Source organism: Acomys russatus, chromosome 11 (assembly GCF_903995435.1).
Source record: "Acomys russatus chromosome 11, mAcoRus1.1, whole genome shotgun sequence".
Classification (NCBI taxonomy): Eukaryota; Metazoa; Chordata; class Mammalia; order Rodentia; family Muridae; genus Acomys; species Acomys russatus.
Window position 1 is genome coordinate 5,052,062 of NC_067147.1, and position 26,915 is coordinate 5,078,976.

Below are 26,915 nucleotides of genomic sequence, written 5' to 3' on the forward strand. Positions count from 1 at the left end.
TAATGGGTGAGTTCATATTAGATATTTAGTAGCTAAAAAAAAAAAAAACATCCAACCCACTCCTGTCCAAGCAGTAGTGCCAACCCATCTGTGCTAATCTTCATGATCAAACCAAGGGACCTGAGATCTGCTCAGACAAGCCGGTCTCGAGGTGTGTCTGTAAGGATGGTTCTAGAAGGCAGTATGTAGCTAGAGATGACCTAGAGCCCCTGGTCTTCCTGTCTCTGCCTCCCAAGTGTGAGGAGCACACATGAACGCCACCACACCCCACTTAAGTTTCTTTTTATAGAGTCAGGAGTATAACTGGAATTTATTGATCTTTGTGATTTCTTTTTGTTCCGCTATTCTTAGGAAGTCCTTTATTCTTAGAGAAACAAATGTTTCTCTTTTCTATTTCCTTCGGTGTTTTCAAAAAGGAAGGAATGTTACCACTAGGCGTATCCAAAACCTGATGCTGATGCACAGGGGGGAGGGAGGATGTGAATTTGTGGATGTCCTATTCTAAAGAGTCTTTCCATCAACACTGCACAATCTCCTTTTCCCACTAACTCCTGGTACCTCTTTTAGCCTACATCAATGCTTTAGAGACAACAGCACTGGTGTGTGTGTATGTGTATGTGTGTGTGTGTGTGTGTGTGTGTGTGTGTGTGTGTGTGTACGTGCTTCTTATGCCTCTCTCCTCTTCCTCTCCTACTTTACCCATCCCCCAGCCTTTCAAACCTTCTTTGATTCAAACTCCAGCTCTGAGAAACTAACTGGTCCCGAGCTTCCCACAGCCAAGCTTTAGAGCAAAGGAAGGATTTTTAATCATTTCAGCATCTTACATAGATGGTTAAGAAATGCACTATGTCTTCCCACGAACATGGTAAAATCATACTTGGCACTTTGTAATGCTGTGATTAGGCTGAAGGCACACCACGGGCCATCTACCTAGAATTCCTTCCCCCATGAGGGGACCAGAGTCTGAAGAGGTGAAGCTAAATGTCCAGAGTCCGACTGCTGTCAAATGTCTGAGCCGGAACCCTACAGCCTGTTTGTTTATCCCTGGTCTGCAGGATTTTTCTCATGCAGGAGAATACTATTTAGCACACTAGCTAGGTCTCTTGGTTACTTGTATTCAGACATTGCAACACAAAGCCAGCATGCCAGCTACCATGATGAAGCAGGCATGAGAATTCACGTTAAACTTCCATACCATACATAACGCCATGCAGAAATATTTCCCGAGAACCATTTGAGAAAGACAACGCTCTTTCCTACTTCTTTCCAGCCAGCCTGTGCACCCTGGCATACCTGCTGTTGTTTGGCCTCTCCTTCCTAATGGAAATGCTTCCTGCAGGAGGGAAGATAGCACTCATGACCAACCAAGGGGGGATTTTTGCATCTCTAGAACTCTTTGCAAGCAGAACAGAGACCGACAGGGTAGCAGCTTTCATGGTCACCCCAACTATTTGGGGCGGGATTTTCACAGATGAGGCTGTTTTGGGATGATCCTTGCTCCTTTGCAGTTAACCCCTGACCCACACTCCTGTTAGTAACCCCAATAAAAAGGCACTGGTTCACCCAGAGGGACTTCTGCCCAACGGTCACTTTGGTCTGCAGCGGGTTCCCTTTCTGGGTATGTAGACATGTGTGTCTCCCTAGGAAAAATCTCCCCCACAGCACCTATGTGCAAGAAACCTGCATTCCTGACAGGGCTCAAGGTAAGGGGTTGAAATGACCTGGTGCCCCTGGGTGCACAGTCCTCTTTACCAGCACAGGCTGCACCTCTAGACATAGGACTTGGAGGAACAAAGCAGAGATGGACTCGGGATGACTGGGAACATGTAGAACCAGCTTTCCCCCAGAAAACATTTGAACTTGCTTACAGTCTAGAGAGAGGCCACACTAAGGAGAGCTTGTTGGTTGTGTGAAACCAAACTGATTTCCAACCACATGTCTACGCCTCCATTGGCTGGACTCACCTCCAGGTGCTTTTTAAAAATTTTTTATTTCTTAAACAGATAGCTGAGACGTTACTGCTTCTGTCTAGGCTGGTATTTGTGTGTCCTGTGCTTCAAAGGCGGCTTTTGAAGGAACTGGGGTCAGTCTTAAGGGCGTCAGCAGTTAACAGCACTTGCTGTTCTTCCAGGGGACTCAGATTTAGTACCTCACACCCACAGGTTAGGAACAACTTGGAACTCCAGATCCAGATCTGACCTTTGTGGGCACTGCATGTGTGTGTTTCATAGACATGCACACAGGCAAAATACACATAAACCCAAAATAAATACATCCTTTAAAATGGGAGGTAGGTGGCTTTTGAGAGACAGAGCACTCCTGGATATGGAAACGACCCCTTTATGGTGAGCTGGGGCAGCTCGTGCCAGGTGTAGGGAGAAGGAGCATCTAGAAGTTTCCCTTTTACCATCCATTTTCATCTTTTAAAACCCTGCTTGGGTCCCAGAGAGGTTAAACCCCAGTTCTGACTCAGATCCCGCCCTCTCGTAAGAACTTCCAACGCCTTTACCCTCCTAACCTTAGTGCTGTAGTTCTAGAACATTATGTACGTGATTCTGAACCCCCGATAACACGGAGAAAACGTTATCGGGGCAGAGCAGGGAGGACACAGGGGATTTGTGTGAATAGCTGCAACACGCCAGGCCCACCCACACTGCCAGTGCCTGCCCTGGGAAAGTCCTGAGCACCCCATTCTTAAATGATGCCAGACTCACTGGAGCCAAAGATATCACCCACAGCCCCATTCTTCATGGTCCTGTCCCCTTGTCTTTATGTTTTCTCTCTTTTATGGCCCTTCCCTAAATATACATCTCCCTGTATCTTTCTCTGCTACTCTGTCTCTATTGCATGCTTCAATAAAACTGACGTGGATCTAAGGCCTCTGAGACCACTACGGAATGTACAGGAAACAACCAAAGCAAAGCAAAGCAAACCTCCTTCGCTCCTCCAAGCCCTTTAATCCCTTCACGTGTTACTGACGCTTTCCTTGCTACTCTTGAAATCAACACAGAACATGACCATGACTCTGTGTCTCTCAACCACCATACCCTGCTGAGCAGTTCACCGTGCATTCATGAATTTAAAGGGCTTTATTTTTTGTATTTACATACTCACTTCATTTTATTGTGATGAAATAGCCATAATTTCATAACTGTAGCTGGCTTTAAGGGTCGTTCAGTGGCATCAACCATTTTGTAGAAATAATAGAAGATAAGAAGAGAGTCATTTATTATTTCTATCAGCACCCTTCACTTTGTTCTTTATCCTCATCTTCGACTTTAGCTTTGCAGATAAATCAGCAGCAACCGTGCCAGTACCCCATTCAGGTCAAATTCCCAAAGAGAACACAATGGCTCTCATTATCTCTTATACCACAAAAGCTTGAAGGGTTCGCAGATAAAAATCATATATAACAAATGTTTCGTTTCCTTTCCAAGTGTGCATTTCGGAGAAAACAAGAGAGAAAGTTAACGTCTCAGCAGTGCAGGAGAACGCTCTCCAGTCAAAGCAGGATCACGATGAATGGCTGATGGCCTTGGCTTAATGAGGTCACAGTTTCTGCGTGATCTCAGGCAAATGGCTGAACCTTTCTGGCCCTTAGATTGTGGTATAGTTTGAATGTCTCATCAAAAACTCATACTAGAATTTAACTGCCATTGTAATGGTATTAATAGGTGGCACTGGGAGGGGTGACAGGGGCAGGAGGACCCCCCTTATCACAATGGCAAGTTTATGGACCCCTCTCTGTCTCAGTGAGCACCTGCCCTTTTGCCTTCCACAATGGAATGCCGGTGAATGTTAGCATCTTGCCTTGGATTTGCCAACATCAAGAATCATTACCAGACAAACCTCTGTTATGTATTATTTGCCTAAATGTTTAGAATTTTGTTGCATAGCAGAAAGTGGACCAAAGCATTCTGTAAGTTATAAAGTGGGGCTAATATGTTCAGTGTATTTCCAACAATAAATGGCAGGGATATGTTTTCACTAAATGACATATCTTCTGCCCAAAGGTCAAGGCCCAGCAGCCAAGACATTTCAAGTGAATGGCCTGCAAATAACATTCTTCTTTCATGCTACAGAGCCTCAAAATGTTTTATTCTTAGAACTAATAAAATGTTTTAAAATAACTTAAGGACACAGATAATTGTTCTTTCCGTGACAAAAATAAATACTCTTTTTTTAACTTAAAAAAAAATGGCTTATTGTTATTCTTGGTAGTCAATGGCACAGGAGTTGTTATTAGGAGGGAAAAAATCTTGACAGTTTTGAGTTAACTCCTACACATGACGAATGTCATTTAATTTAAAAGTACAAACACACACAAAGGCAGAAGAGATGATGTCTTTTAAAAACCATCCCCTCTTCAAAAATTGCAGATGTCTTTCAAAACCCTACATAATATTTTTGGTTTATTTATAGACCTTAAGTAGTTTAAACACATTTTATGTAAAACTTTGTGCTCTAAACTGAAAACTTTTTCCCCCACATATTCTAGAGAAGTGAAAGATTCCATCACCTCTCTTAATCATTAGATGTGCTTCCACTGAGGAATTGTCTTTAAATGTCAGAATAAAAACCATACAAACAGGAAGAGCCCGTGGGGCTCCCACCTACAGAGGATGCCAAGTGTCCTGCAAGTCACAGTGCTATGGGTCTCACAACTGCCGAGTGCGTGTAGCCAAATCTGCGATTCAGCCTTCGCAATTGATCCCTGGTGTACCCAGGCCAGGGAAGCCATGGCATTCATGAGCTTCCTGGGAGGTAGCACAAGAAGTCACTACTCCAGAACTTCTATAATTGGTAGACTGATCCATTCTTAACAGAAAGCCCAGGTCAAGGCTGAGAGTAAGTATGTGACGTAGGTGATGCTCGGTATAGGCTGACCCTGCCCGCAGAGAAGCAATTCTGTGGTACCCACTCTGAGTGTAAGGAAGACAACCAGGTGCACGGAACATTTACACGAGGTAGTATTGGCAAGCTCCATGGCCAAGTGCTCACCACTGGGCATGGCTGACATCACATGCTCACAGCACAGGCCTGGCCAATGACTACCCTTAGCCTGGGCACTGGACATCACTTAATGAGCGTTCTGATGGCCAGTCTTCATGACCTGGAACACTGAATGGCTCCTATATCCACAGTGAGCCGGGGCTATTTATTCCCAGCTGCCGTTACACTGGCCCTAAAAGACTGCACACATCTCCATGGGGGCCACATATAAAAACAGAACTCCTGTCATGGGCTGCAGGACCCAGCGGTGGGGCCCAGCCTGCACTACACCAGACTTGGAGACGTCAGAACACTATATAACAGGAACATTGAAAGCCAAGTAATACCAACAGCCCCAAATGGGCAGGACTTGACCAGGAGCAAGCTGACTGATGAGCTGGTTTAAAAACCAGCACAGTTCCTAACCTCATTCTTATGCATCCATCTTGATTTCTACAGATAAGTGTGGTTCTCACCCTTCATCAAAAGGCCTCTTTTTGCAGTAGCAGGAGACAACTATTAAAAAAAAAAAGCCACAACTAGTTCAAATGCTGAGATGCCCAGACACAACTAATACAAGTGTCTACAGCACAATTCCTGTGCCTAAGGCTCAGGGAACATCGTGGAAGAGGCAGAAGAGTGATCGGAAGAGGCAGAGGACCAGGAAGTCTGCTGTGAGATCTCAACCAGTATGATTGCCTAAACAAGACCTGGACAACTCCAGTTGGCGTCCCGACGCAGACAAGGAAATCTCACAGGGCCCCACTCCCAGATGAGGAAATGGATAATTTCTGTGAGAGGGAGATTAGTCTCTGCCAGGAACAGGGGCCTTGGCTGGTTGGTTATCCAGTATCGACTGGTTAGCCCTAGAACACGGATATGCAGACAACACTGAATGGACTCAGCAGGTTGTAGTTATATGCTGGTTTGTTCATATGTGTATGGAATGTAACAGCAAGGTTAGAAAGGAGGCTGTGACTTTGGGCATGGAGAGTGGACATGACAGGGGAGGGAAGGCGGAGCAGGAGAAAAGTGATGTAATTACATTTTAACTATTAGAATGATAAACTTTTGAGGATCATTTATATCTACTTAATTAATTTAATGCTCTGAAAACTGGTGTTCCAAGTATGAAGTATATATTTAGAAAGCATCATCACAACACTCACTAGGCCTAACTCCGAGCTCTCTGAACATCCCAGGTAAGGGTCCTGCTAAGGGCTGAGTGGGCCCTCAAAGTCCATGTGTTGACTTGACCCTCCATAGAGCCATGTTGGGAAGCTGGTCGCTCTGCACTAGGCAAGCAGTGGATTCCTATTTTAAAAATCAAAAAAGATGAGTGTGGCTTCCTTGCTCTTGCCCTTCTGTTTTCTGCAGTACCAAGGCCCCCATCATATACTAGACTTCCTCATAAGACAAATACATTTCTGTTTATTATAAATTTCCCAGTCTCAGGTAATCTGTTATAGTAACAGATAATGGCCTAATGCAGGCCGGGGCACGAACACTGAACCTTCCCAGGGTCCCATACTTAACACAGTGCTTAGCACAGTGAGAACCTGACAAATGCTGGGCCCATGTGATGTAGTGAAATCATTTACCATGTATGCAGTTGGTGCCAACCATATATCCGCTGGGTCAACACTGACAAAGGAACCATCAGATTGGGCAAGGCTTTGGGCAAGTGAAGTTGACAGGATGCTAAGAATCTGTGTATAGAACCCTAACTATCCTAGCAGGCCAGGTGTCCCTCAAAACCCCCTCGTTTCTATCTGCTTACCTCATCTCCTGTGAGAATTGAACCTCTCTTCTCCTCTATTTCTGTCCCCTGGGTGATCACAGAGCAAAGGACATGGCAGCTAGACTGCCTCCACCCAGGGATGGGTTATCTGGACATCACTTCTCAGTTCCCAACACATCTGGACAACTAACTGATGGGGCGAGCATCAGAAGTTCTGGGAAGGCAGTGGTCCATGCAGACATTTTTTTTTATCACCTCCCCCACCCCATGCCGGACCTGATCAATGCCACCTCTTTCTTTCAAGGAAATGGACCACGAGGCTTCCATAATCAAGAGAAAGCTCACATTCATAGGAGTTTGGAAAGTACTTCAGTCTACATTGCTCCCTCTTGTTTGATGCCAATGTTAAGAAATGACAAAAACGATGGGTCAATAGCAAAACTCGGCACACAGGACAAGCTGTCTCAAAACACCCAAAGTATAAAGAAAAAACAAAGCAAAAACAAAAACAAAATGTCAAAAGTGAGCTTTCCCCCCTGATACTGATACAGTGCCCTCACATAATGAGAGCTCTTGTCCCCTACCGCTTGCCCACCCCAACCAAACAACAAACTAAACCACTGCTCATGGCCTCATTTTAAGGTACATGTGCAACAGCAGAGATGGGCTGGGCTGAAAACAGCCAAGGACTAAAACTCATGTAAGGTGAGTGTGCAACAGCAGGTGGGGTGGGGTGGAGATGGCCAAGGACTAAAACTTGTTTAATGTGAGTGTGCAACAGCAGGGGTGGGGTGGCCTGAAAACGGTCAAGGAGAAAAACTTGAACCAAGTAGAAACCTTGAACTCTGATCAGGAAAACATGTGAAATTTCCAGATGAGGCTGACAGACTTGGAATGTCAGGAGAAGGACACCAGCATTGTTCACTCTTCTCAGAGCTTACGACCAAGTCATCTAATCAAACTGTACGTTTCTATAAAAAAAAAAAAAAATCCAGATAGAGTATGTACTAAAAAAAATGTAGTGGTTGTCATTGTTGAAATAAAGAATGGGCCACGTCAATGGTATCACCTCACTGTAGACAATTTGATAGGGATTAGGTGTGGATCATCTTCTAAAGACTCCAGCATCAGAGGGGTCTGAGGAGCTTTTGAAGATGTGATTTCTGCAAAGGAAGCATGCGTGCAGTGATGGCAAGCTGTGGACTGGCACCCTCACAACAGAAATACACCTTCTGCTATGGAGCAGACATGCAAGGGGATCTATGCAAACCTAGAGCATGGAAATTGTTCCCTCAGGGGAGGCAGGCGAGGACAGAAAGAAGCATGCTTAAGGCAGAGGTCACACACAGGCAAAGGCTCAGAGTCCTGGAAAGGAAGTAAGAGCAAGTGACACTTGCTGTCCACATAAAACGTCAAACACAAGCCCCTGGACATGCATGAGAAGAGTTAGCATGTTTCACATGTGCTGGTCGGGGGCAGCTTTTACACAATCCTAAATTCTGTAGGAAAGAATGACAGTGCAATTTAAGCAAACAGAAGCTCTTAGAAGTACTGTTTATAGAGATCAGTCCATAGAAGAAGCTGAGCGTACATATTCTTGGATACATGTGCAAGGCTTTTTAAGAGACACAGTAATAATTGTACCTAGACAGGACACAGTGTGGTTGCTCTAAGATTCAATTCATGGCCACTGAAATAACTTTCACCACACACACCTCCACACACACACATTTAAAAAAATGTTACAAGCATTCAAAATCCTCTATATTGGCAGTTCTGAGCTAATCCATCACCTCGTGCCAATCACAATCACCCTGCTGCCCACAGGACACCCTGCCCCCTCACATTTCCACGTACCTCTGTGTCACCCACCTGGCGCCTGCCAACCTCTAATCTCCTCTACAAGATCAACTTTTTTAGCCTCCATGTAAGAAAACATGCAGTGCTGTCTTTCTGTAGTCACAAACATGCACCTGATATAAAACAAAAACCCGAGACACACTAGGTGTCGATTTTATTAAAAACGGAGAGGAAGGAGAACTCCCAGTGGATCACAGAAATACTCTATACCCAAATATCAACACTCATTTCTAAACTGTAATCATCATTTTTACATATTAGAACCACTTCTCTAAAACAAAGAAGCAAAATACCCTTTAGTCTTAAGTACCAACACTTTTCAAAAGGAGCCTACCGGCATTACGTCATTTCACCATCACCAGTGGAAGGTGGTCCATCTGGAGTCCAGCTGAGTGACTGCCAACCATGTAAGTATAGCTTACCACACTTATCAAAGAAGTTTGGTTTCGCAGAGGTTGGAGGCTACTACAGAGATCCACAAGTGGCCCAAATGCAAAGAATAAGTGACGTTAGGGGTGTTCAGTCCCAGCGGATACAGCTACAACACAGCCCCCATACCCAAAGTTCAGGAAACATGGCAGAAGAGCAAGCAGAAAAACTGTAAGAGTCGGAGGACCGGGATGCCTGCTTCAAGGTAATGTTGTTTACGTAGGAGAGGGATGCTGCCACCATGATGTGTCGACAAGATGGCTGCTAAACACAACTGCATAATGATCTTACTCATCAATTAGACAATATGGAGATCTCACAAGTCCCCATCCAAAGATGGAGCGCTGCAGACAACCAGTGGCTGCTAAGGGGGTGGGAGGGAGAGCTATTTTGTCTATCAGCGAGCTTCCGGTAGTGTCAAATCCCAAGTGATCAGCCCCACTGACATATGCAACATAAGCAACATTAGATGGACTAGGATGCATGGGTAGATGAACAGATGGAAGGAAGGAAGGATGGATGGATGGACAGGCAGATGGGTGGGTGGGTGGATGGATGGATGGACACACACACAAGCGCACACACCTGCACATACACAGCACAATCAATCAATTAATCAATCAATAAGTGTTTTTAAAGGAGCCGGAGCAGGGCCTCTCGTGGCCTTGGAGCCCAGCTCTCTGTACCCCACTCACTAACTCTGCAAATCAACCTTCAAGGAAGAGAAATGAGATTATGAGTTCATGCAGAGCACATTTAACATCCAATATATGGGAATCAGAAAAATGAGCCAAACTGGTAGTGGCAACTCAGAGCTGTAATGACATAAGATTTTCCTCTTATGTTCCTGGGATGATTGGCACCTCTACTGGAGGGCAGGTAGGGAGAGCGAGGGAGGATGTTTCAGAGAGCACAGTGAGCAAGAGGCTAATGGCAGGAGGCTGGAGGCGTTATCCTTCAAGGCTCTGCCCCTGACATTGGGCTCCCCTTCGGCAGCATGATGGCTCTGACTTCCTGACTCACAGCCTGCCCGAATGCTCTCTGAGTCTAGCAGAGCCACTCCTGAAAAGCAACAATATTGAGGATGTCTTTTTTTCTGCATCTTCTCTTCTTGGGATATGCCCCATTTTTTCTTCCCTTTAGCTCAAAGAGGACAAAAGAACTCATTTAAAGAAATTTCAGTTTAACTTCAATCACATAGGAACCTAACTCCAAATACAGCTGTGACTTTCTCTGATGCTTATCAAAACACTGCAGATGCAGAAGGCAATCTGTTTGTGTAAAAACCTAAGTGTAACATCTCTGCCCATGGAACTGGCTAGACAGCACTGACATGGTACAGCCACTTCTCATGCGTACTGAAAGCATGGTACCACTGGAGCTATCAGTGGAGCCTCAAGGACATAGGGCCTAGTGGGAGAAAGGTGGGTCATTGGAGACATGTCCCTGAAGGGTACTGTGAAATCTCAGTCTTGTTTCCCTCTTGTTTTCTTGGCCAGGAGGTAAAGAGGAGGCTCCATTGCATGGCTCACCACAGCTGCCCCGCCACCAAACAAAAGAACCAGTAGTGAACTGGAGCCTCCAAAACTGAGCCGAAATAAACTTGTCCTATTAATTGTGTCAGGTTTTGGTTATAGTAAAGGCAAGTTGGAAAACATACCTGACTTGCATTATTGAAATTCTGATGTATTTTTGAGTCATTAACTCCTCAACACATTGCTTCATGGTTGGCCCACACAAACCCAACCTCCTTATCACACCATTGCTCTACAAAGCAACTTTTGTCTGCCATTTTTTTTTCTCTCTCTCTCTATCAATCTATCCTTCTGTTCATCCATCCACCACATATCCATCTTTCTACAGGGCTGGAACTAAATCCATGGACCTCGTGAGTACTAGGTACATGGTCCACAGCTGAGCCACACCCTTCACTTGGCTTCCAGTCCTTCTATTTGACACCTTTCCTTAAGCAGCTTTAGTGTTGATAGCCTAGAGTTTTGAAGCCACATATGCAAGCATCCTCTGTTTATACCTTTTCCCATGTGGCCAGAAATAATTCAGATATATGTTACTAAAGAATTCTGAAGGAAAAAAAAATAGAGATTTTATTGGGCTCCTTCTGAGGAGGTGCTGAGTAGCTAACTTAAACTTTCTGTTAAGTAAGATTGTGGGCATAAAAACTTGATGTTGTGTGTACACATGCATGTTAAATTATTTTGATGTTTACGGATTTTGTTTGTTTTCATAAATGGTGGTGGCAGAAAGGTAGACAAATATGTAGTAAGTATAAATGAACTCCCTGGCTCATGTACAGGAAGCTGTATCTCTGTCCACAGCTACAGAAGCCGCCAGAATGGAAGGAAGGCTGGAGTGTCCTACCCTGCCCTTGGCAAAGCTAGGCAGACCTCCTCAGGAGTATTTCTCCAGTATTAAAATGAAGCAACAACCTGGTAAATGCGATTTCTGGCACTAGAGGGTGGCTCAGTGGGTAATGGTGCTGCTTGCTGCTCTTCCAGAGGACCAGAGTTCAGTTTCCAGCACCCATGTCACCTGGGGGTGGGCTCACAACTGCCTGAAACCCCAGCTCCAGGAGATATGACCCTTTCTTTTGGTCTCAGCAGAGCCTGCAATCCCATGTACAAATCCCTGCACAGACACGGATACATACATAGGTTTAAAAAAAAAAAAACAATTCTTGGAAAATTCTGTTATTGAAAAGCCTATAATACTTTGGCTATATTTTCCTTTATATGACACTGAGCACTGAGGTTTGCATTCATGTGTGAGGGGTTAGATTTCACCACAACCTGAACAGCTCCTAAGAGACACTTCTAGCGGGCTTGCCACAGTTTTCTAGGCACCTGGGAGGATGCAGCCCAGGTGAAGCTGTTTATAAGCATGGTACCCAAGGCAGCTCCCACCTTTTATTTTTCAGCGACTCCACAGCTGAGCATGGCTGAAGGAAGTTGTACCTGACTCCAAGAAGATGAGGAGTGACAGAATGAGTGTCCTGATTTAATAGTCCTTCCGACAGGCAGAGTGACGATTTAAAAAAGCAGGTTAGCTACTCAAAGATGGCAGGGAGCGGAGTAATGACTGTGCCCTAAAAAGGCTTTCCTGCAAGCACTCCTCTTTTGTGCCCTCTCACACACTCCTTCTTCCTCCTAAGAGCTGGGTGGCACATGGACACGAAATTGCACACACCCAGCTGCGTACAATAACAACACACTGGAGAGAAGTGCATACGCTGAAGAACGTGTATTTCGAATACTTGATTTGTTCTAGACCCATTCTCTATTTTCTTGGAGGTAGCATTTCAGAAAAAAGTAAATAAACATTAGTTATTCTATTTTTGGCCACCCTCCTTTTTTTTTTTTTTTTTTTTTTACACAAAGGGCTCCATTTAAGCTCTGGCTCTACTTGGCTAGGTCATTTCAGTTCTCTGGGCCTCAACTTCTTCTGTGAACAAAATGGCACTAAAGTAAAACTGCCCCCAAGAGTCAAAGGGGAGACAGATAGGAGTGCAGGGGACAGTGACATCTACATGGGCTCTGCCTCTCACAGGTGGTCCCTGGAGCCCATGATAGCCAACACCTACAACTGCAAAGGAGACATGATGAAAAGATGCCCAGAAAGGGATCGTCCAAGTGTGAACCCTGTGGCCAGAACCCTGCTCTGTCACGAACGTACGGACTTGTAGAAGTTGTAGACGTGTCCAGGTGAACAGGAGACTATATCGTGGTGTCTTATTACAGAGGGTGGAGAGAGAGGGAGAGGGAGAGGGAGAGGGAGGGAGAGAGGGAGAGAGGGAGAGAGGGAGAGAGGGAGAGAGAGAGAGAGAGAGAGAGAGAGAGAGAGAGAGAGAAGAGAGAGAGAGAAGAAGAAGAAGAAGAAGAAGAAGAAGAAGAAGAAGAAGAAGAAGAAGAAGAAGGAAGAAGAGAAGAAGAAGAAGAAGAAGAGTAGGAGGAGGAGAAGAAGAGGGAGGAGGAGGAGAAGAAGAGGGAGGAGGAGAAGGAGGAGGAGGAGGAGGAGGAGAGGATGCTCCCAGAGGCCAGAAGAAGGTGTTGGATCTCTGAGAGCTGGAGTTGGTTGTGAGGAACTCAATGTGGGCACTCCTAACCACTGAGCCATCTCTCCAGCCTTAAAACAAACAAACAAACAAAAAACCCCTAATCTTCTAAACATCTAGAAGAGATGATTTTGAATGTTCTCAGGACAAGGAAGTGAGATGATGGCTAAGCTGTTTCTTGAGCTGACCTCACACAACATATAAATGTGCTGGGAAACATACTGTATCCCCAAAAGACGTTCAGTTATCCGCCAGCTTTGAAACTTACTGTCTCTAATTTCATTTCTGTTGATATGAAACAAAACAAAACAAGCACCAGGACCAAAAGCAGCTGGGGAAGGAAGGGGTTATTTCAACTTACACCCCCCCACCTCTCCTTCCTCCCTCCCACCCCCCTGCCCACCCCGGTAAATAGCTCATCACTGAGGGAGCTGAGTGGTCTGCATCTCAGCCCTCAGGCAGCAGAGGGAGACTGTGTGCCACACTGGGTGGAACTTGAGCATATCCCTGAGCCCTCAGAGCCCACCCCCACGGTGACGCACTTCCTCCCACAAGGCCACACCTCCTAATAGTGGGCCAAGCATTCAAACACATGAGTCTTGGGGGGGGGGGGGGCATTCCTAGTCAAACTGCCACATTCCAGCTCAAGACGTGACCTGAAGCAGAAACCATGGCATAATGCTGCCTACTGGCTCGCCTCAAGCTTGTGGCCAGCTAGCTACACTTCTCACCAGGCCCAGCCCCACCTGCCCAGGAATGGCACTGCCCACTGGGCTGGACACTTCTGTATCTGCCTCACAGGCACACCCACAGGCTTGCCCACAAGCATGCCCACAGGCTCACCCACAGGCATACCCAGTTAGGCAATTCTTCAGTTGAGGCTCCATCTGCCCAGGTGTGTCAGGTTGGTAACACAACTAACCAGGACTGTTACTAAAATAAATATTTACTGTTTATGGCAGGTGGAAGGTACATTTTTAATTACTTATCTGAGAAATTGGATGTCAGCGACTAATAGTTGAGGAGCTTCTCTGAAAGAGTTGGACAGTCTGAATCCAGCCTCATTTCTCCCTGTGCTTGCTTGTCTACAGAACTCTGACTTCCTTATCGTATCACGCTCCTGTCAGAACACAGATTGTGATGAGCACTCGGAGAGATAGGGCGAGGCAGGGCAAAGTTGGCCTTTCTGTCTGCAGCACATCCCTCCCAGGACTTCTGGGTGGTGCATGAGTTGGCTGTAGCTGCAGAAGCCTCACTCTGGGGGACTGCCTGGAACCGGAGCCAAAGCAGCCACTGATTTTCCAGGTGAGGAAACTTTTTTGGGTCTAAGAGGAAGAAAAAAAGCTCCCCACTGGCCAGAAACGGGCAGGCCTGGTGCCACCCACAAGCTCCAATGCCAGCACCTTCGGCCGTGTTCGCTGCTGATTTCCATTTGGGAAACAAGCTGTGCGATTAGGTGATGGCAGAGACCCCTTCTTCCACCTCAGATCACTGTGTCAGCCAGAATTCTGGTACCAATAAAAATCAGCTCGATTTTGCTCTTTGGGGGATTCTGGCACACGAGAAATGGCAAGGTCTTTTCACAGTAGGCCAACCTTCTTCAGAAAAAAAAAGAAAAGAAAGAAAGAAAAATAAAGAACACATAAAATAATGCAGGCCACATCTGTCCCACACAAACAGTCCCACACAACCCATAAAACGCAGAGCTCATGGGAACACACAGAGGCTATTTGATTTGGATTGCAATCTCAGGCACAAAAGGTTATCACCGTACTTTGTTGTTATCAATGGAAAAGGCCTTTGAAAGCAGACTGCACAACCTCAAGCAACTGCCAAGACGTTCTGTTTCGTTTCTACCGTCAACTCATTCACATCTCCCCTTGTGTCAGCTTTCAAGAGAACGCTGAGCCACGGTGTGCCTTTAATTGTGTGTGCATATCTAGGAGAAAAAACAACCAAGAGCCTCATTGAAGAGGAAAATACTCTGAGGCTGGCATGTCCCCTGCTGCATGTGTAGGAGTTTGATGAGTAGGTCACAGCAGCAATAAAACAATACCACTACTGCTTGTTTTAATTAATCTCTGTAGTAAGCATTCTATGCTCCTGATTTTCGGCTTCGCATATTGTTATCTCCCTTTTGTGGATGAAAAAAAATGGATTCTTATGTATGTGGGACTTGCCAAGGTTGTTAGTTAGGTCACAGCAACATGGTCAAGACATCAGAGCTTTCTGTTATGGGCTGTGATAGGTCATAGGTCAATGCTGACACACCCAAGGACAAGAAGGATGTTTTTTTCTGGCCATCTAACTGAAGCACCCATACAGGGATGCTAGAAAACATGGGCCCTGGCGTCAGCAAGATGGCTCAGCGGGCAAAGGCACAAGCTTGATGATCTGAGTTCAATGTCAGGAACCTACATGGTAGAAGGAGAGAAACAACTGTTTAGAATTATCCCCCGACTTCCGCATTGGAGGCATGGTGTGACGGGAGAGGAGACAGACCCTCTGAGGCTCGCATATTTGTTCTATTTAGTGATGGTTTCCCTGCATGTCCTTAGTCAAAGTTTAAATACTGGAGGTGTGTGTGTGTATGTGTGTGTGTGTGTGTGTGTGTCTGTGTGTGTGACGGTGTGTATATATATATGTTACATGCATATATACTGAGAAGATAAATGTGATAAAAGTATAAAAAGAAAACACAGAGGGAGCTGTCAGCCAGTACATCCTAATGATACCACCTAAAGAGGGACCAATTAATGATGAAGACTGACACTAAAGGGTGATATGATCCAAGACACACAGGAAGGCCGAGACTGAAGGTGGCTGTCTATAGCAAACAGAGGTCACCTGGATTGTCATGCTGAACAGAATTGAACCTGGGAACACATATTATAGAAATGAGGAGCACAAAAAGGTTTTTCAAATGTAAGCATGACACCCTCTCTAATAGGCATACCTTTCTTCCTAGGTTTCGACCAACAAGTGGTGATAGCGCCCAGGTCTGAAGCTGGCAAGCAGCAAGCTTCTTGTAGGAGAAAAGCTGCGGTCCCTAGCATGGAGCATAAAAGGGGGCGGGGACCACTAAAGCAGTGGTTCTCAACTTGTGGGTTGAGATCCCACTTAAGGGTCAAATGATCCTTTCTCAGAGTCACATATAGATATCCTGTATATCAGATATTTGCATTCAGATTCATAATAGTGGGCTGGAGAGATGGCTTAGAGGTTAAGAGCACTGCTTGCTCTTCCAAAGGTCCCGAGTTCAATTCCCAGCAACCACATGGTGGCTCACAACCATCTGTAATGAGATCTGGTTCTCCCTTCTGGTGTACATAAAAGAATAAAAAATAAAATAAAATAAAAATAGATAGATTAAAAAAAAGATTCATAATAGTAGCAATATCACACTTATGAAGAAGCAGTAAAGATAGTTTTATGGTTGGGGGGGTCACTGAAGCACGAGGAACTGTATTAAAGGGTCCCAGCATTAGGAAAGGTTAAGAACCACTGCTTTAGAGTGGCGGAGGTGTAGATCACAGCTGCTCAGTCACACCACACAGAGTCACCTCTTCAGTCCTACACCCACTGACGCCATCAACTACAGACTGAAGCTATGTGGGGACACGATTTCCATGCTGAGCATGGACTCATGCTTCTGCGTGTTGCTATGCCCTAACAGCATAGTATATCAGTCTGCTTAGCAGCCGTGAAGGGATGGATGCATGGTTTGAGGACACAGCTGGATGTGTGTGAGTTATGTGCAAACATTGCATCAGTTTGTACAAGAAATCAGAGTGTGCTCGGATATTTGTATCCACACGAGGCTTGGAAGCCACCCCACCTCCATCCCCAAGTGAACTGGAGATCACTGCGTGTCAGTCAGCACACATCTAAGCAAACGTGGTATGAACCAGGCACATCACCTTGCTGCCTAGGACACCGTCATTTTTGAAGAACATGAAAACTGCCTTGGGCTCGTACACTACGGAACGGCAGAAGACAGACGATGCTGGGGCCAGGCTAACATGCAAACGTACTAGGCGAATGCTTGGGGCAGACCGAACTGGCCCAAAGTGAGAAGGTATACAATGTGTTGTTTGCCCTTAGAAGAATCACTGTGATGCCTTTTTTGTCATTTCCCCGAGGGGGACACAACTGCTATGTGGCAGGAGCTGGTTAGTTCTTCTCTTATCTCCAACACTGAGTGCTACGGTTGCTAGGTAGGGTGACACACGCCTGTCACTTTACATTCAAGTCCAGCCTGGGCTACACAGTGAGTTTTAGGGCAACCTAAGCTACATGAAGGGAGACTCTGTCTCAAACGACCATGACGAAGAACCCTATGGAAAGCCTATGTTCTTGCCATGCAGTGGTAAGGAAGGCACAGGGCACTCTCAGACCCTCCCAGAGCTTTGCTGGGCTGCAGGAGTCAAATGAGCGTGTGCTGAAGGAATCCCTGAACCTAGCAGCTGCATCCTGTGCCCAAGAGTGAATCTGAAAGCTCTGTGTGGACACTTCCGGGGAACAACTCAGAGAGAGGTAGGACTCGTGGACCCAAGTCAGCATGCAGACAAGTGGGTGAAAATAAAATGACAAGCGATGAGTCGGGGAGAGAAGGGGAAAATCCAGAAATGAGATAAGTAGCGATGGAGAAAGGGGGCCAACTTACAACACCGTTGCCTTGAACTCTAAATCCCCACACCCTACCCACGATCTCCAAACGGGAGACGAAGAGCAACTGTTTCATGTCTGTTAGTTAGCCTGGCGTATGGGAATGCATGGGGCATTTCAGGAGAGAAAACACAGCGATGAGCCTCTGTGACCAGCCTAGGTAGCTCAAGGCCACCCCACCACTCTCTACATGGGAGGTTGAGGTTTGGCAAAGGTGGGGGATCCAAGCCCCAGAGGCAGCTCACAAGCATCTCCCCTGCCTTGAACACAGTTCAGAATGTCCCGAGTCATCCATCTTAGAGACTGTCAGCAAAGCAAAGCTCACCTCCACATGGGAGGACAAACTTCATCCCTGGCCTACAGGACTGGAAGACCGCTGCACAGTGGCCATGCTCACTGCGCTGGGTGAGCTTCTCCCACTGGCTCTTGCCACGAAGGAGAAGGCAGAGAGGATACCGCTTCGCTCACATGCATCTGCAGTTGTCACGCAAAGGCACCCCCAAAACCTGGGCTCAACAGTACTCCTTTTATTATTTCCATTAGATCTTGGTCTCCAGGGAAACAAGCGCCTTTTTGAGGGCCGATGAACGGCAGGCTGTGCCTTTCAGAGACTGAAGTGGTTTAAACGAGAACGGTCCCCATAGGCTCGTGTGTTTGAATGCTTAGTCCTCGACACACACACTGGTGGAACTGTTTGGGAAGAGTTAGGAGGTGCCACCTTGTTGGAGGAGGTGTGTCACTGGGGCCTGGCTTTGAGGTTTCAAAAGGGTCCATGCCCAGTGTGCTCTCTCTGCCTCTTGCTTGTGAAGCAAGATGTGAGCTCTCAGCGCTTCCAGCCGCCACATTTTTGCTCTGCCGTCACGGACTCTGGCCCTCTGAAACCATAAGCTCAAATGAAACGCGTTCTTGTATAATGTCCCTTAGTCCCTGTGTCTTATTGAAACAATTGAAAAGTAAATAAACAGGGACAGAGTGCAAGAGTGGTGATGCGTCAGATGCAATGACTGGTTCACCTGGCTCCTCCCCCCCTGCCCCCACCCCCCCCCCCCCGTCTCCACTCCAGCATAACTCCTCACAAACAAACACCTCTCCTGCTTCAAGTCAGCTCAACCCATCCATCCCAGGCAGATGCTGTCAGCAGGAGGCTGATGTGAGCTGTTCAGCTGAGATAAGCATAGATACCCGTTCCCAAATGTACTTCAGCCCTGCAAAACAATGGGAAATGGACCCCAGCAAATTCCAAAGCTGAAAGTGTGCACAGTGGCCTGGCTCTTCCACGTGCTCCAGACAGCTTTGTACTGAAAGCTTGGTCACCACCTTGGCTCTACTGAGAAGTGATAGAACGTCTAAGAGAGGGCCTGGAGGAGAGAAGTTAGTTTGCTTGCTGTGTGTGTGTGTGTGCGTGCGTGCGTGCGTACGTGTGTGTGTCCCACTCTGAACAGAGCCCTTCTCTCACAACCTGCCTTGGTTTGAAGCCGAGAGCAATGGAGCTAGGGAACCAGGGACACCTCTGAAACATGAACCCCAAATAATGTTTAACTGGTTTGTCTTAAGTATTCTGTCACAGTGTCAGAAAACTGACTAGAAACAAGACTGGCTGAAGGCTTCTACATGGCCCTAAATTTTAAATCAACTGATGTGGAAGACTTGCAGAAGCAGTTCAGTCCCATCAGGAGAACCAGTGACAAGATGTTGGAGCTTAAATGAAATGAACCAGCCAGAATCAGGGAAGGAAAAAACATTCAAACTTGCAGGCCAAAAACACAGATATCAATAAAACTGATGGGAAATGGAGATGCCCTTCCTTCCTGGCCATCTCCGGGCTTCCTGTCACCTGTCATGCTGCTGCAGAGAGCTCAGAGGCTATTTTATTCATATCAGCATTTCTGGAACCCACACAATAAAGGCCAAAAGGCTGTTGGGTGCCTGACGGAACACCCAGGCTGTCTATTGATGGTTTGTGTGGTCAGGTTCCTCCTGGAGGGTTTTCCTATTTGTCTCCCCTTCTCTACCAGGGAGACAGTGTGTGGCCACTGCTCCAGATAACAAGAGCAGGACCCTGCTGTCACCTTTTGCTGTCACCTTCTCCTGAAGGGTGACCTCTATTTCTCATGAGTGTCATCCATTCCATTTTCCTTCCTGTCTTCTCTTTCAGAAGTGAGAAAACGTCAAAGCTTCCAATCACGCTCATCTTCACTGTGCCTCATGAGGGCACAAAGCATCTGCGAATGACAAGTGAGCCTTCAGGAAACCCAGCTCAGAGTGCATCGGATGGTAACCTATGGGTCTCCAAAGCAATAAAACGTTGCAGAAGTAAAGGGGGGCGTAGTGGGCGGTGAGGGAGGCAGTGCTGGCCTAGTAGCACAGGCCTTTGTTCCCAGTACTCTGGAAGCAGAGGCAGGCTTATCTCTGTGAGGCCTGAGCAAGCCAGAGCTACGTACTGAGATCAGAACCTGAAAGTCTCTCTCCTTGGCGTTTTCTTGGGCACAGATCACTACAAATCTCCAGCACCATTTTCTAGGAATCTCCCAGGATCACTACAATGTTAACCATACCTGTCAATTTTCACAGAGAGCCTCAGTTTCTAAGATTCCCTTTGCACCTTTACACACAAGGGAAACACTTCCCGAGGACTGCACTCCACACCCCCAACCTCTAGTTTGCCTTAGTGTATCCAACCAGTCACAGGTGGAAATAAGTTCCACGCACAGAAGAGATCTGAAAGTTGTGTGGCACACAGTATAGTGAAGACACACTGACAAGACAGCCAAGACCCCATGGATGGGCAACATGGGTACCACTATTAGTCACCAATTAGACAGAGCCCACCAACGCTCCAAACAGATGTACCTTTTACCTAGGAATCCTTCCTAGAAATTCCTGACCCATAAAAACATGAAATGTAGATGAAACGAACAGATTAAGGAGGTAGATAAAAATGTAAAATGGGAGGAACTCAGTCGATGCTGATTGGTAAAGATGAGTTGAACAAACCACGTTTCGGCCACATTGAATGATGCTACATGGTCCTTACAGTGGGTGTAAGTGGTGGCTTTTTACAAAACAAAGCTTTCTGTGCCATGCAGTTGCTTTTTAAAATGTGCAATAATATGTTCTAAATATGTGCCTTATGTGTGTCAATGCACCAGGATGAGAATCAGAGCCTGCCCTGGTTAAGGGTGGGAGATTACAGGCACCTGGGCTGGTTTTAGCTCCAGCTCAGAGAAAACCTAACTGGGCCCACTACACACAGTAGGAAAGGTTTGAAGAGTGGACCTCCTGGGGGGGGCCTCCTCTATGGGGACCCCAGTCTTTACCTCAGCATTCTTCTGGACTGGCCCACCCAGGGGCTCATGGTTGCTTAGTTAGCAGACACCACATTCGTCCACCACATGACCATGTGGTAGAATTCTTACCTCTTCTGGGAAACTTTCCCAGAAGCCTCTGAGTAGCCCCAGCTAACATTTTATTGGCAAGAGCAGGGCCCATTGCTCACCTGGAGCCAATCACTGCTAAGGACTACAGGCCACAGTCTTCCCCTCCTGACTCAGGTTGGGTTCCCTTCCAGCCAAAAAATAGGAACCGGTGGTTAGGCAGCCACCAGGAGTGAAGGGAGATTTTTCTGCATATTGAAATATAGTTGGTTATTTGAAATCTTTTCTATAGATTTTCTGTATGTGTCACTGCTAATTGACTGAACTTAGAAATCTAGCTCTGAGTGTTACCTGTGAGGGCATTTCCATGAGTGGGGCCCTGAGCTGAAGACACAGCTTGCCATGTGACCAGCTGCCTCACCCTCCATCCCATGAGGGACTGGCTGGACCTCAGACTGTGAGGCAAAATGACTCTTTCCTTCCTTATGTTGCTTTGCCAAGTATTTCGTCACAGCAACAAGAAGAGAGATTAATATACTCTGTGTGAATTTTAAGTCTACCATAAACATTTTAAACTCTAGGAAAGAGACTGGAGTGGAAAAAAAAAAAAAGAAAGAAAGAAAAAAACAAGACAGAAAAAATATGTATTCTCATTTAGTTCGTTATTTTATGTCTTTTCCAAAATCTACATGATATGTTTTTATAAATGGAAAAATAAATTTTAAAATGCTCTCCCTCTTTTAATATTTTACTAACTACTGTGTGACAATTTTCTTGGGAAGATGTACAGACACACCTACTCACCCTAGATATGGGGCTCGTGACAGACCACAGTGCTGATACCACCAAAACCCAACTCGGCCAGCCAGTGAGTTTTATTGGGGATACTTACAGGACCGGAAATGACAATAAAAACAACTCCATTTGCTAGGCCTTACACACACCCCTTACTGGTAAATCCCAGAGACCTTGCAAGACAATCACCATTTCCACTATTTTTGTGATGAGAAAGAATATTTAGGCATAGAAAAGTTAAAAAGTTGTCCATAGGCACTGAGGTAAGAAGGAGGCTACCCCGAGTCTCTCTGACTTTAAACTCTGTGTTCTATGCTCCTGTGTCCACACCACAGCACAAGGTCAGCGATGAGGAAGGCCTCACAGAAACCCCCCCATCAGGGCTCCTCCTGGCCCACCACCCTGCAGAGAGGCGAGCCAGCACCTCCTTCTCAGTTTAAATGCACCAGTGTTCCTGTTCCTCACTTCTCAGCTGCCAGAGGTGGGCATCGTCTATGTGTTGACGTTGTGGTAGCATCTGGCCTTTTATTTAGCACGTGATGATGAGCTCTTACATGTATCGTGTATCCCGGAGCCCTCTTGTCCGTGGCGCTGTGAGCTGCTGAGATGCGCTGGAGCTTCGGAAGCAGAATCTACATTCGGCAAGCCTGCTCCCCTCCCCCCAGTGACTCACGGTGTCCCAAAGCCCCGCCCCTCCCACTCCTTTTTACACACACTGTTTATTTCACACCAGAATGAAAGAGAAACTCTCCTTTCTGTTCTGAATCATCATCAAAGAGAAGCAGACACTCTGACCTGCAGACATTCAAGTGGCCTCCAGGGGAAATTGGTCTAGGAAATGACTCTGTGTTAAACATAGCACGTGGCCCCTAATCTAAAAACTTCTAATGAGAAACAGCGAGGCCTCTGCTAACCACTGCGTGGAAAATGCCCCCCGTTACATGCGTGTGTTCAATAACTGTTTCCCTTGTACTTCGGCATTATCAATCACCAGCTGACTTAACGAGGGATAGTTAAAGCACCCCATTAGCATTCGGAAATGTCTAACCTTGGGTAGTGATTACCCACAATTCAGCCTGTTTCCCACACCTATTTATTGAGCATCTACTGTGAACATGGCCTCATAGCGATGAAAGGAAGAGATATGAATGTGCCTTTGCTACAAATAGAATGAGGATAGGGTGGGAGGTGCGGCGGGGGAGTGGGGGGGGGCGGGAATATGCTAATCGAACATCCCTGTAAGCCAATAAGGCTTCAAGTACCGTTTTCACTACTTAAATGTGAAACTCGATTAAATGCTTGCTATGAGGAAGCCAGTTAAACTGTTAGCACAAAGCAGCCAAGAATACTGACTCACTAGGCTATTTTCAACCCCTCATGATTTGACCTCTGCTAGGGAAGAGGTTGTACTGTGCAGGGAACCAGCATAGAACGGCCAATGGCAGTTCACAGGTGTCCGCTCGCATCGAGGATGAAGCGCATGCATTCTTGTTTTTAAAAATTCACCAAGATTTAGCCTTTGGGCTTCTGAAGATTTATGTATAAGCAGAATTCTGGGGCAAAAAAATCATATAGAGATAGAGAAACCCATGTATTAATTTAACCTAAAGAAATTCAATACCATTTTGACTACCACACTTGAGAAGCAGCTGCTTTTATAAGTTACCAAGACCTAAAGAAAGATGGTCCAAAAAGATGATTTAAATCTACCGTGTTCATTGTGTTTACATTGCTATTATAAAACAGCCAGAAATATAAAGCAGGGACCAAATTGGTACACAAACAAGTAAGCTTTAAAAATGTACAATTACTTTCTATATAAAGGTCATTTCTTCAATTACTTTCTGAATGAGCATCTATCATACCAGGGAGTTTACCAATTATGAATGTCTAGCTCCATTCTTTGGGAATGTTTAACGTGTGTGTGTGTGTGTGTGTGTGTGTGTGTGTGTGTGTGTCTAACATTGTATTAATAATGCACTTTCTCCAGAGTTTATCCTGCCAGCTTCCCAAGAAGTCACTGTGGGACTAGTGAGGACAAGGCCATTTCAACATCTGCACAGTGGGACCATCAGTGAACAAACAGGGGTGGATTTCTGAGGGAACATGGCAAGGCGCACATTTACAGTCCTTCTAAGCCACTCTCCATGTCTCGCTGAGACAGAGGATAATTACTGAATGCTTTTATGCTCCACACTTTATTTTTAACTAAATCTGTAAGTAGACTGCTGGGAAATGCCAATACTTCTTTCTGCTGGTTCATATTTGTCTGTGACGAAAAATTTTGCTTTGTAAAATAGTGGTCCAGATCGCAATATCTCTTTTTAAAACATAATTGTATTTATTTAGGGGTTATTTTTTGTTTAATGGAGGTTATTTCTGGCAACGTTTCCCTCCAGGGAAATTTTAGTAGCAGGAAGGAAGATCAAGCCAGTATTTGCTCTAGAATCTGAAGCGTGCCTTCCAGGGCTAGCTCTGTTTTTTCATGCAAACAGTAATTAGCCGGCCAATTCGCTAGCTGGGGACTTGACTGTGGGAGACACAAAGGTGTTGACAGAGCTGAGTCCTGCCAGAAACTGCTTCAGGACTAAGTCCAATTGGGAAATCCCTCCTATTACAGAAAACCCTATCAGGGATAATAGAGCTCTAATTAATGATTGAGACAGACTAGCTGTCTCCGCCGATTGACTTAATAACTACTCGATATTCATCTGTAAAGAAGCGAGCTAACCACGGACTCGGGGCGGATCCTAATGCATTAGGTAGAGAGGAATCATTAAGCCGGGGCCCTCCTGGACCCTTGGAACACCTGTTGAACACCACAGCTTAGAACTTTACGAACTAAAGACTCCCGCATTTAACCTTGGGAGATTTTAGAGTTCGTGGAAATGAGCTTGTGTACTTAAGGGTTTCCACCTTGCTTCGTCAACAAAACTGGTTACTAATTATTTATGAACCACAGAGCCGAAAACAAACTTTCTTACCTTAAGCAGTTAAGGAGAAGAGGGCAGAGGGGAGAGGCTGCCTTTGGATCGAGCCTCTTGGTACCTGTCCCTGCCTCCTGGTTCCCACACTGAGTGGTTTTTTTTTTTAGTAAACTCAAGGATGCAACCCTCCTCTCTTTGGGGAGGGGGGCACACCTTCCAGTAAAACAACGCTCCGGCATCCACCCCCCCCCCTCCCTCGAGTCCCAAGAGTCTAGCGCTGTCTAAGCACAGAGACTTGGCTTTCAATCCGGCCCTAAGCTAATTCAGACCCAGGGACAGAGTGACACCAGGGCCCCGGCCCCATGGCCACACTCTCCAAGAGTCCCGGGCTCCCTACGCTTTGAGATGCACGCGGTCAGGCTCTGGAAGCGCAGCTGGCAATCTTCAAAGCTTCTGTCCGGGCACGCAATGCCCTCTAGTACCCTCCGAGGACCCCCGAATCCCGAGGTCCCTGATGCCTAGTTCTCTCCCTTGGCGAGCGGCTGCGGCAGCCCATCGGCTGCCTAGCTGTAATGGTCCGCAGGATCCGATGCCCCGGGGCGGCAAGACCCAGAGTGCGCAGGACTCACCTCCCCGCGCCCCCACCCCCGGGTGCCTGTGCTGCGCAGCCTCGCGCCGTGTCGAGCCCGAGCGTCCCTCCCTGCCCCGCGCGTCCCCAGCGTTAGCGAGCAGGTGACCAGAGCCGAGAGCTACGCGCACGTATTCCCACCCGAAGTCGCACGTCCCCAGGCGCGGTGGCCTCTTACCTCCAAGCGGGCCGGGGCGGCCCCGCCAGGCCGGGCACTGACTGTGCTGGGGAGACGTGCCTCCCGCCGCCGCTGGGAGCCGGGGCGGCAGGCAGGCTCGGGGAGCTTCTCCCGGGCGGCGGCGGGAGGCGCTGCTCCCGCCGCTGCCGCCGGGGTCTCGGTGCTCCGCAGCCGCTGCGCGGGTCCCTCGGGTCCTGCGGGAAAGCCCGCCGATCGAGCCGCAAACTCTTGGGCGCGCAGAGCCGGGGACCGCTGCCGCCGCCGCCGCCTCCCCCGCCCCGCCGCCTCCTCCTCCTTCTCCTCCTCCTCCCTCTTCTCTTCCTCCTCCTCTTCCTCCTAAGCCTCTAGGCTCCCGCAGCTACCCGCTCCCTCCTGGCCCGAACCCAGTCTGAGCCTCGCACTCAGCGCTTACCACACGGACACGGACCCTGCGACCCCCGGGCTCTCAAGGCGGGCGGCGCGGACCCCCCTGCATCCCCAAGGCCCTGCGGGACCGCAAGACACGAGCTCGGGGGGGGGGGGAAGATAGAAGGAGCTTGGGGGGGGGCGCAGTTGGGGTCGGGACTGGGCTTGGTGGATGGGTGGAGGTTGTGCTTGGTGCAGAACCGGGACGAGGGCAGGTTAGTTTGACATTGCAGAGGAGCCGGCCGGGGTCCCATTAAAGTTGTCACAAGATGGGTAGCAAAGAATCCTGTGCCTCCGGTAAATAAAAACCATTGCACTGCCCGCTGCCACTCTGATGTCACGGGGTGGGGTGGGGGTTGAGGTGCCTACTAGAACATGACTGTCTGTTGTCACCCTTGCCCAACTCTGACCTCTAAGAGCCGGCCACCGCGCTTCTGTAACTTAGGTCCCTGGGGACCTGGGTGGGTGAGGGGGACACCAGGTGAGAAGAGGGGTCGGGGACATTAGAGTGAACGCTGTGCGTGGAAGACTGCAGCGGTTGCTAGGGAGGAATGCTCGGTGCCTCCTCCAAGGCAAGCGTAGCTGGTCCGGAAAATGGGTCAAGGATTGGCAAAACCCAGCTAAGTGTCCCCTCACAAGCCTAGGCCAGCAGGTCTGGGGCTGAGGCTAGGAGGCGTCCTCAGAGCAGCACCCGGCCTCTCCTTCCCCGCCCCCACTGCCCTCTCTCCTTTTGCACCAGTGCAGGAAATGTTCCACTGACCTACATATTTTTCCAAACATACGTGACCTTTTTTTTTTTTTTTCCTGTGGGAGGAGACAGGCGAGAATCCAAGAAAAAGAGAAGCTGTC

General features: G+C 47.2%; 1 protein-coding gene across 1 annotated transcript in view; it reads right to left on the bottom strand.

Annotated features, from left to right (window-relative positions):
- Positions 1 to 25,937, bottom strand: part of Npas2 (neuronal PAS domain protein 2) — a 176,601-nt gene extending 150,664 nt beyond the window's left edge. The window contains exon 1 of the mRNA XM_051152748.1: positions 25,662 to 25,937. The gene's annotated coding sequence lies outside the window, so the exon portion shown is untranslated. The remainder of the gene's footprint in view (positions 1 to 25,661) is intronic.
- Between the last annotated feature and the right edge of the window lie 978 nt (positions 25,938 to 26,915).